Raw genomic sequence first — 12,243 nt, forward strand, 5'->3', positions numbered from 1 at the left:
GCTCATTTAATTTTAAAAATCATAAATCATGGCCCATTTCACTAAAAGAGTAGATTTATAGTAGGGAGTTTACATTCTTATATAATAAATCCAAAACTATTTATGTTTTTCTATATATTGACATATATATTAGTTTTTGCTGGGGCTGTCATAACAAAATACCACAAACTGTGTAACTCAGACAGCAGAAGTGAATTTTCTCATGGTTCTGGAGACTGGAAATCCAAGGTGAAGGTGTGTGCACAGTTGGTTTCTTCTGAAACCTCTTTCCTTGGCTTGTAGATCTCCACCTTTTTGCTGTGTCCTCCCTCTATACATTTCTGTGTCCTAACTTCTTCTTCTCGTAAGGACACTAGTCATATTTGATTTGGGACAATGATAATGCCCACATTTTAACTTAATTACCTTGTTAATTACCTTGTTAATCTCCAGTCATATTCTGAGGTTCTGTAAGCTTAGGCCTCAACATATGCATCTTAGCAATGGGGACCCAATTTAGCCCATAACAAAGGGAATGACAAATAAAAACATATAAATAGCAGTTTTATAACTTCAAAATCTGTCTCAAGATTATTGATATTGTGGAGCATCTTAGTTGTAGTAATACCATTGAGTTTTTAAATAGCATTCTTATAGTCATTAAAAGCACATACACAATTTCATGGCATATTCCTGTAATGATATTGAAGGATCTCTGGTGTTGCTGCTACACCCACAAAATGGTGCCATCATGTGTCTACAGTGTAAAACTACAACTTAGAATTCATTTTTTTTTAAGCTGGTTTTTAAATTTCCTGTTATTTTTCTTTTAGGATTTTATGGATTTCTTTTTCAAATTTTGAACGTATACTTGAACTTTACAACTGTTTATATCACAAATAGAAAGAACTTTGGGAAGAGGAGGAAAAAATGGCATGAGTTTTACATGGAAAATAGAGTCAGTCTGCAAAGAGCCTTAGAAGTACACCATCATCCTGTGCAGAAGCCCTTGTAAGGAAGGATGTAGCACAGCTTTTTGGTTTTGGGAAACTTACTTTGACAATGCATAAAATTTATTGATTAAGAAAACTAATGATATGATGAGAAGGAGGAAAAATAATTTTATTTATTTATTTATTTTGTAGTGCTGGGGATTGAACCCAAGCACTCTACTAACAGAACTATATCCCCAGCCCCAAGAATTTTTTATTTTAATAATCCAGGTGAGATGCAGCAAGGTTCTAGATAAAGCAATGATTAAAAATGAGAAGGGGAAATTAATAGACATTTTTGAGGACAGAGTCAACAGGTTTAATTCGATGTGGAAAGAAGGAGGAGTCCAAAAAACTGCATATTTTAGCACTGGTAGATGGGATAATAGCATTGATGTTTAACAGAATGTAAAATTTAAATGTTCACATTAATACACAATAAGGGGAAAAGTGCAAGGCTAGAATTTTGGAAGCCATCTGTAAAAAGATGACAAAAACTGGTGTTGGATGACTTTTTGAAGTCAAAGGTAGAAAATAAAAGTTTTTGAGAGGAGAGAAAGTCAAGAGACTTCAAGTTACCCTTTTGTGAAATGGAAGAAACAGGCCTCAAGGGCACACAATAGATTGTATGGGTGTACATTTACCTTTTTCAGAAATTTCCTCAAAGCATCTGTAGTTGGGTCCTCCAGAGAAATATAACCAACAGCCACTTTACTATTCAAGTCATTTTATACACCATTGCCAAAGTAAGGTTCCTAAAACAAGAGCCTAATGTATTATTTTCTTGATTACATTGGCTTCTCACACTCTTAAGACCCTTATATATGTATAAGATCTAAATACACACTACACACACACACACACACACACACACACACACACACATATATATATGTCTGTATACAGAAAGAGAGATTGAAAATGAAATTTTAAGTAATTGGCTCACACAGGAGTGGAGCCAGCAAGTACAAGGTTTATAGCCCAGGCTGACAGGCTGAAAATTCAGATAAGATTTGATGTTGTATCTTAAGTCCAAAATCTGCAGGGAAATTCAGGCGGGATGTCTATTTTGTAATCCTGAGGCAGAATTCCTTCTTTATCTCTTCCCTCTCACAGTTTATAATAATCAAGTAGAAGAAACAAGGCTGCACCTTCAATAACTTGCTTACACATATTTTCATCTGAATATCCAAATTCAGTGCACTCAGTAGAACACAGTTCAGCTAAATTCTTTGCCATGTCATAGCACTGATTATCTTTTCTCCATTTTCTAATAACATGCGCTTCACTTTGGCCTGACATCACCAGAAGCACCTTTGCATTTTTGCAACAATTCTCTTCCTGACAAACCTGTATTATCTAGGATGACAGAAACTTTCTCTACAGTTCTCCTCTTTCTGAACCCTCCCTCAACAGACTTCTTTGACGACTAAATCTCTACCAACAGGGACTGAGGAGATAGCTCAGTTGGTAGAGTGCTTGCCTTGCAAACACGAGGCCCTGGATTCGATCCCCAGCAACGCAAAAAAAAATCTCTACCAACAATCTCTAGGGCAATCTAAATGTTTTCTTTCCTATTCCTCAAAACTCTCTCAGTCTCTCCCTATGACCTAATTCTAAAGCAACTTCCATATCATTGTCGTAACAAGGTACCACAAACTGAGGGTTTAACTAACAGAATTATTGACTCATGAGCTCTAGAGGCTGGAATTCTGAATCCAAGGTTTCAGCAATGTTGGCTCTTTCTGAGAAGGTTAGGGAGAGCTTGCTCCATTCCTCTATCTGTTGGTGGTTTGCTAGAAATCTTTGACATTCCTTGACTTGTAGCTGCATAACTTCAATCTCTGCCTTCATCACATGGTATGCTTCTTGTATCACTACCATCTTTCCTTTCTGCATGTCTGTGTGTCCAAAATTCTCTTTCCATAATAACATCAATAATATTGGATTAGGGCCCATCATAATGGCCTCAATTTAACTTGGTTACCTTGGTAAAAGTCCTATATCCATATAAGTCACACTCTGGAGTACTGGGGATTAAGACTTATTCATTTCATTTGGGAGAGACATAATTTGGCACATAAAATCAACAAAGATCTGACCTCCAACCAAGCTCAAATCATTAGTCTTCTCTATAAATCTTGATACGAGTTAAAAACCTGAATGGACCTGATCTTTTTGAAGTTGAAAAATGAATGAATCAAACCAATAATCTGCATTGAAATTTATAGTAATTCGTGAAAATTACCTTAAAATTAATCTTTTTAAAAAAATTTTTAGTTGTAGATGGATACAATACCTTTATTTATTTTTATGCAGTGCTGAGGATCCCACCCAGTGCCTCACACTTGGTAAGCAAGTGCTCTACCACTGAGTTACACCCTGGCCCTTAAAATTAATCTTAACTCCAATAGTAACCATTTTTAAAGTATTTATGATCAAGCAAAAACATTACAAAACCACATACCATGAATAAATACTTAGGTGGTACATCTTTTTCAGATGACCCCAAAAATACTTCTTGCCCAACTTGCTTTCTGCATAACCTGACCACACACCCACCTTATTAGTTTTCTATTGCTATGGAACTAACTGCCACAGACATAGTACCTAATATACCCCTAAGTAGTTTACAGTTTATAAGGGAAAGTCCAGCATGGCTCAGCTGGATTCTCTGCGTAGTATTCCACAAGACTGCATTCCAGCATATGGATCTTTACTTTTTAAATCTACTTCTAGGTTCATTTGGGTTGCTGACTGCTAAGGTTTGAATATGACTTTTGTCTCCTAAGGGTCCATTGTGGTTAAAAATTTATTCCCTGTGGTGGTACTATTGGGAGGGGATACAACCTTTGGAAGGTACAGCCTCGTGGACCCTCAGGTCTTTAAGAGGTTGCCCTTGAGAGGGATAGGGACTCTGGGATTCATGTGTCTTTCTTTTTGTGCCTGGCTTGAAATATAATGACTCGCTTGCTCCTGTACACACTCCCACCATTGCTATCTGCTGTGACGTGATGTACCATCACCATAGCTGAGTTGATGCAGGTGCCATGCATTTGAACCTCCCAACCTATGAACTAAGTAAACCTTTTCTCTTTATAAAGTCAATTGCCTTGGGTATTATGTTTTAGTGAATAAAAACTGACTAAAACCCTGGCAGAATTCCATTCCATTGGAAACTGTGATTCCCTTTCCTTGCAGGGAGAAGCTCTCATGTCCTAATGGCTGTCCATATTCCTTGGTAGATAGTCCTCTCCATCTTCAAGCCAACTGTGGTACATCAAATCTCCTTTGTGCTTTACATCTCTGGCTTTTTCCTCTGCCACAAAGACTTGCATATTGTGTTAGGTTATCTATAACCAGATTATCTATCTTTAAGTCATTGACTAGTGATGTTAATTTTATCCTCTTGCTAAGATGGCATACATCAACCAAAGGACATATGGAATGACCAGGTCTTCAAATGATTCCCAGCCTCAGGCTGTGAGCCACCATGAATTTTACCGAGCAGAGCAAGAAAGGTTTTCCCCCTGTCAGCATGACCCAAATCATACATTCATGGGGAAAATTTTTTTCCTTACTTAAATTCAGGAGGTTTTGAGGTATTTTGTTACATAGCAATTGATATCTAGAATAATTTAAGTAATATATTTATTTTAGTCTGGGAAGTCTCCATTCACTCATTGTTAATCATTCAACAAATATTTGGTGGATGTATACTATGGACCAGCATGGTATTAAGCCTTGGAGTACAAAAGTTAAACAGTTATGCTTATTGGATTGAAAGAACTCACAAGAGAAGAAATACATTCTATAAAATATAATGTTATTTCTCTGATAAGTGGAGAATGATATATAATGGGGGTATGGGGTGTGGGGAGTGAGAGAAGAATGGAGGAACACTGGATTATGTAAAAGGAAATGAGAGGGAGAGGGGTATGAAAAATGTTGGAGTGAGACAGACATCATTACCCTATGTACATGTATGATTACATGAATGGTATGAATCTACATCGTGTACAACCATAGAAATGAAATGATGTACCCCATTTGTGTACAATGAATCAAAATGCAGTCTGTAAAAAATTAAAAAATAATAAAAAATTTAAAAATAATCCAAAGCATCACACTCACAAAAAAATAAATAAAATAAAATATAATGTTATAATTGCTATGATAAAAAATATGGATAAGGTATTATAGGACAAAGAAGCATTTTCTAGTCAAAGGGTAGTGGTTTTAGGAAAGTTTTCATGTGGCAGAAACAATAACTTTTATACATGCTGACAGAGGACTTATGTGTCAGGTGTCTTCTAAGCACTTTATGTATCCTACCTCAATAAATCAAAGCAATCTTATAAGTAGGTATCATTGTCCCAATGTAAAAATGGGAAAAACTGAAGCTTGGGCAGGTTAAATAACTTGCCCATGTTCATACATACAGTTTTATAGCAAAAGAACATTGAAATACTATCTTGCAAATTTCAAAACTAATCCATTGACCAGTTAGTTCCACCTCTAACTTGAGTTTTAAAGGATGAGCATCATGTTAGCCTGTGTGAGATAAGAAGTGAAGGTTGGTATTCCACATGGAAGGTCTGTGTGAGCAAATGCATGACATATGCAGGGGACAGCAGACTCCTCTAGGTTGCAGAAATTTAGAGTTTTTGCAAGAAATGAAATTGGAAAACAAATTAGAAGCTTGGATTTCATGTTGCTGGTAATTATACCACTGAAAGCAAGGTTAGAGAGATTTTAGGCAGGAAGTAGCAAGGTAAATTTATGTTTCATGTAGATCATTTTAAAAGCTGCCTGGTGACAAGAAAAAAAAAATGGTTCCAAGAGATAAACGATGACAGACTACATGGGGACAGTGGTAGTGTGGCTGAAGAACTGAATTTAATTATAAGGTAAAATTAGACTGCCTTTAAAAGGATATGGAGTGTCAAGGAGGCAGTTACCAAACCTACAAAGGCAAAACAGAAAAAAAAAAGGTTCACCTATTTCATATGTTAAATGTAACAACTGGACCTGATTTCTATTCATCACAGCTATCAAATATTGTCTAAAAAAGTTAAGGAGTACTCGAAAATAAGAGGCAGAATTGTGTTTTGTTTTCTACTTTTGAAAGTTAGGTGAACCACTTTCTAGCTTTGTGAGATATTATTCCAAAACCAAAATCTGGAAAACATCACGCTAAGAGAAAATAAGCCAGACTCAGAAAGTCAATTGACATGCCAAGAGCGGTGGTACAATCCTGTAATCCCAGCAGCTCTGGAGGCTGAGGCAGGAGGATCGAGAGTTCAAAGCCAGCCTCAGCAAAAATGAAATGCTAAGCAACTCAGTGAGACCCTGTCTCTAAATAAAATACAAACTAGGACTGGGAATGTGGCTCAGTGTTGAGTGCCCCTGAGTTCAATCCCTAGTAACCAAAAAAAAAAAAAAAAAAAAAGTCAATAGTCATAGATTTTCTTTTTTTATGTGGACACTAGAAATAAAGGGAGGGAAAAGAGGGATCTCATGAAAATAGAAAGGAAACCAAAGTAGAGGGTAGGGATTAGGGGAAGGGGGAAGGGAGGAGGGGAGAGAAAGAACAGGTATAAGGAATGAAATAGTATAAATCATGCTATGTGAAGGTAAGAATACATCATACTGAAACTACTATAATATTAAATTGCAATTCACCAATGAAAATATTTAAAAGACCAAAGCTGATTATTCACATATTCTTCAATGACTCTTACTGATTCTTGGATTTAGTAATAATTAAAAGTGCTGTTTCTTTGACATTCTTTCTCTTGCTGTTTGGGGTGTGCAGAAACCCATTTGAAACCCCAGCTTAATGAAATGCTTTCCATGCACCAAATTACACACAGGAAGCTAAGCTATTCTTTTCATGGATCAGATAACTTACATAAACCCACACCACTTTCAGAAAATGGTTGTGCTCTTTGGATGGTCATATATTTGGAAACTGACATCTTCACTATTAAACCTCTCAAAACTGGGAAGCTGTATCAGGGAACATGTACATTTCACTTAAGGTAATGCTTCATTGGAACTTTTAATGGGATTTTGCTATAAAATATATTTAATTTAATATGAATTTTAATACATGTTTTATTCTGGCCAAAATCCTTAGCTGGAATGACCCCAAAAGAGGTAACAATGGAATTCTCATAAAGGGAATACCCCAAACCATCCCAAATAGGGGCCAACCAAGATTCCAAAGAAAGAAACACTATACTCCAGGGTGATCACTTCAAAGCATTTATTAGAAAACTTATTGCAGGGTGCAGCATATCCTCGGTTGGGACATTGAGAATGGATGCTCTGACTCGGTATTCCCAAGGAGGGGTATTTTTGTGTGGAGTTTATAAGAAGGATTAAGGAATTTGGCTCAGGACTGGAGCTGTTTTGCTGGTGTTTTAGGATAACCTAACTGGCCTTTATCAGTGCCTGAGAATGTTCAAGAACTGTGTTGAAGTCTGCTGGAGAAATTATGCAGCTGGCTGGTGACAGTGATCAACGCACTCTGTGACTCTCAGTAAGGATAAGAGCAAAAGCAACGGGACCTTGGGGAACACTACAATGTATGATCTTTATCTAATAATCCCTTGGCTCTGCCTTATCCATAACTTAGTGTCTTTGTACATTGATGTCCTTAAAAATAAATGTTGTAAAGAGAATGGGAGAAGGGAGGGAGAATGGAAGGGAAAAGGAGGAGGGAAAAGGGGAGAATCATGAACTGAAATCCATTTCCTTGCACGTTTGAGTTTCTTGGAATGAACCCAACTGCTATGTATTACCATAAAGCTCTAAAAAAAATAACAAATGCTGTAATCAATTGAAATATTTGTGTGTGTATGTGTGTGTGTGTGTGTTCGTGTTTTTTCAAATTCAGGGAGAAAGTGTCAGTTCTCACAGTTGATGAAAACAAGCTTTTCTGAGATGAGGATTTAGATCTACTACTGGTGCTAAGGAATAAGTCATTCTGATCCAAACCACATGGCTCTTACACAATGTCAGCAGTGTTCTCCAAAAGAAAAACAGTGCTGTCAGGAAATGATAAGGCGAGTTGGATGTTGAGAAGTAACAAATATCCATTACTAGGATTAAAGGATTCATAAGCAATCTTGGAGAATGCATTTTTAAGTGTACAAATGCCAAGGAATACAGATCTTTATTTCTTGAGGGAATTACTTTTCTCGTGGTTTCATTTGTCTTATTAAAAAATCATGTTAAGGGCTGGGAGTGTAGCTCAGTGATACAGTGCTTAACTACCTAGCATGTGTGAGGCACTGTGTTCAAACCCCAGCACTGAAGTAAACAAAAACAAACACACAAACAAAAAAACTCCCCCCAAATCCCTTTAACCTATACTTCTTACATACTTTACTTTTTTGTAACTCTGACATTTTTCCTTTTTATGGGAATTATTATTTATATAATGTTGTTAAAGTTTTCTTCTTGTAATTCCTCTAATTTTTATCATTAGTTTTAGAGTCATTTAACACCTCACATTACTGTTAATTTACTTGAAAGTGAGCTACCCCTGGGAGCATCATTTCCTTTAGGCTTATTTTTCCTTGGCAGCTATAAAACGTATTTATTTTTTGATCCCGATGAAGGGAATTGTCACATCTGAATAAAGAATATCACAAATAAACACTCAAAAGTTGTACTAAGAACGTGAGGAAAATAAATGTCAAGAACAAACCAAAAAAAAAAAAGGCCTGGAGGCTTTATGCACAAGAAACATTTTAGCTTGCCTCAGATTTCAGTTTGCTATAAAATTTTTGCAAAAATGTTGGCATCATGTGAGCAGCTTTGCTTCAGAGGTAAGTGTTCCATCAGAAGCTTCTGCCAGGGTCTCCTTAAGAATGTAACATTTTTTGCCAGGTATGGCGATGCTCCCCTGTAACTCTGCAGCCTGAGCCTGAGTGTTATGGTTTCAATATGTGCTGTTCCCCAAAAAGCTCATGTGTGAGACAATGCAAGAAAGCTCAGAGGTTAAATGATTGGGTTATGAGAGCTCTTTGCTAGTCAGTGTATTAATCCCCTGTTAGGGATAACTGGGTGGTTAACTATTAGCAGGTAGGGTGTGGCTAGAAGAGGTAGGTCAATGTGAGCATGACTTTGGAGTATATATTTTTCCCTGAAGAGTGAGGCTTGCTCTCTCTGCTTCCTAATGTCTTGTCCTGACCTGTTTTATTTCACCGCACTCTTCCCCCAAGATCTTCTGCCTCATCTTAGGCCCGGAGCAATGGAGCTGGTTATCTATGGACTGAGACCTCTGAAATTATGAATCCCAAATTAAGTTTTCCTCCTCTAATTGTTCTTGTCAGGTCTGTTTGGTTCCTGCAGGAGAGAGGTGAGGGGAAGCTGACTAAAACTCTGAGGCAGGAAGATCACAGGTGTTAGGCTGACTTTGACAACTTAATAAGATCCTGTCACAAACTAAAACAGGATAAGGCTGGGGATGTAGCTCAGAGGTAGAATGCTTCTGGTTTGGGTGGGAGTTGCCGTTCAGTGGTAGAGCCCTTGCCTAGCATGTTTGAGGCACTGGGTTTGATTCTCAGCATCACATATAAACAAATAAAATAACAGTCCATCAACAACTAAAAAATGTTTTTAGAATAAGAGTGCTTCTGTTTTGATTCCCAGTACCACATCCTTACAGTAGGGTTGATAGCTCCTCTTCTATTTAGCAAAAACTTAGTCTCCATGATCTCAGGGATATTCTTCTTTTCATATGAATGGACTGTTGTTGGTCATGATGGAAAAATCATTTTTCCTACTACAGATGCATCATTCTTATCAAGAATTTTCACTCAGATTCTAATAATAGATGGACTCTTTAAAAATTTTTTATAGTTGTAGATGAACAGAATGCCTTTATTTTATATGTTTATTTTTATGTAGTGCTAAGGATTGCAGTGCTCACACATACTAGGCAAGTGCTTGGTCACTGAGCTACAGCCCCAGACCCTAGACTGATTCTTAATCATTGGTTTTTCAGATTTTGGTGTATTTGTCTTTTTCTAAACCCTCGTAGGTTATTTTTCTGAAAATTGTGAGAAAACATTCTGGCCTAGTACATTTTAAAACAATTTTTTAAAAAAGAAAATTAATCATATTTAAAATTTTTGTTTCCCCTGAAAATTTTTGTTTCTCTGTACACTTTTTTCCAAGGACTGAAAACATAAATACTACAAAGCAGAAAGTTTTCCTTGAAAGAGCACCCTTATTTCAAGATAACACTTGAGGAAATATCCCATTTTAAGTGAAAGCTCTAAGCTAATTGAGTTTCTTGTGCTGAATGGAAATAGAACTGTTGATTTATGAAATAGAATTTGCATACTAACAATTATATGTAAATGTGTACTCTATCTGGCTATTTTCCTCATAACCACTTTCATCCACTGATAAGAATAAAATATTCAAATTGAACTTGAAATATCTTGAAAAAATTGTAATAATGATATAACCCAAAGGTTATGAAATAACAATACTGTAATATGGAAATAAAAAGATAACAGATCATTGAAAAAGTTTTTTGCCCTTAATTGCTAAAGAAAATATAGCCAAGATATTAAATAATCTTTACTAAGTGGTACCAAATGGATTTTAGTTAAAATCATAAATGATATCTAGGTAATAAAGGGCTTTCTTAACCTTTCTTATTACTAGAGAGAGGAGAGGAAAGGAAAAGAAAAAGAAAGGAAAATGTTTATGAGCAGAACATGGTGATATTTATATAAAGTGAGAATTTTGTTATTCATATTCAGTCTTTTTGGTCATTCAGAAACCAGAAATAATTGCTTAAATAAACTAAGATAATCAATTGATGACTGTGAGTGTATATAATTTTCATCTAAAAACTGTCTTTCAACAAATGTTTTTGTCAACTTTTTTGCTCCTGTGACCAGAAGACCTGATAAACTCAGCTATACAGGAGGAAAAGTTTATTTAGGGTCTCAGGGTTTCAGAGGTCTCAGTCCATAGATGGCTGACTCTACTCCTTGGGTCTGGAGGCAAGGCAGAACATCATGGCAGGAGTGTCTGGCAAAGGAAAGCTGCTGGGGACATGGTACCAGGAAGCAAAGAGAGAGACTCCACTGGCAGATACAAAATATATACCCCAGAGCCATGTCCCTAATGACCTACCTGCTCCAATCACACCCTACCTGCCTTCAGTTACACTCAGTTAATCCCTGTCAGGGGATTGACACATTGATTACATTAATGCTCATATAATCCAATCATTTCATCACTAAACTTTCTTGGGTTGTCTCACACATGAGTTTTCGGGGGACACCTAATATCTAATTCATAACCCCTATAACAATCTGATAATTCATTCTATATAATTAGTATAAAATTATCTTATATAGTAAAGTAAGTGTTGGACTCAGTCTGATAATTAACTCTTCTACTCGCTAACTGATAGCCTTGGGCAAGTTATTTAATCTCTATTTCTCTTTCTGTAAATGAAATAACAATACCTCTTAAAAAATTAGAAAAATTCCTTGACGGAAACCTAAAGTTTGTACAACAAGGCCTAAGTGGTCATTGTTATTAGTTATAGATTTAGTACAATCAATATAAAAATATATGTCTTTAAATGCAAGTCTGTTTAGTTTGTGCACTTTTGTAACCAAGTGTCAAGAACAGAGTCTGTTGCTCAATGATAAGTCCTCAAGGTGTGTGTGACCCACTATTACTTGACCAGTGATGGAGAAAAAGAATTTTTTAAAGAAATTTGACTTCAAAACACTTTTAAACAATGTGGAAAAAATTACTCTGACATTCTGTCTTTGGCTTTTGTTGAGAACTCTTAAATGTCAAATAATCTGCCCTAGAAGAGAAAATTTCATTTACTAGAATTTTTATACCTGAAAAATCCCAAGTTTAAAAAAGGAGAATTAGCATAAAAAGACTATAGGGGTACTTGCCTCCACCCATGAGGTTGGTATCAAGTACAAAAACAACAGATCCAGACAGAATTGAGAGTATTAGCCAGGTTACCTGAGTCAGAACCAGAGAGATGTCTCCTATTAATGACTCAGTGATGTAGAGAAAGCCCAGTTCAAGTAGCTACATGGGGTAGGGGAGAGTTGAAAAGCTTCCAGTGCTTAAGGTTGTCTTGAAAAATGGGAAACACTAGATCATATTAGTGTATCTTTCTTGACTTCCAATGAAAAAGTAAGGAACAGGGAAAAAACCTCAGCCCATAAGTAGTCCTCCTGAATGTTGTTCACATAAATTG

The sequence above is a fragment of the Sciurus carolinensis genome, chromosome 10, assembly GCF_902686445.1.
Source record: "Sciurus carolinensis chromosome 10, mSciCar1.2, whole genome shotgun sequence".
NCBI classification, from domain to species: domain Eukaryota; kingdom Metazoa; phylum Chordata; class Mammalia; order Rodentia; family Sciuridae; genus Sciurus; species Sciurus carolinensis.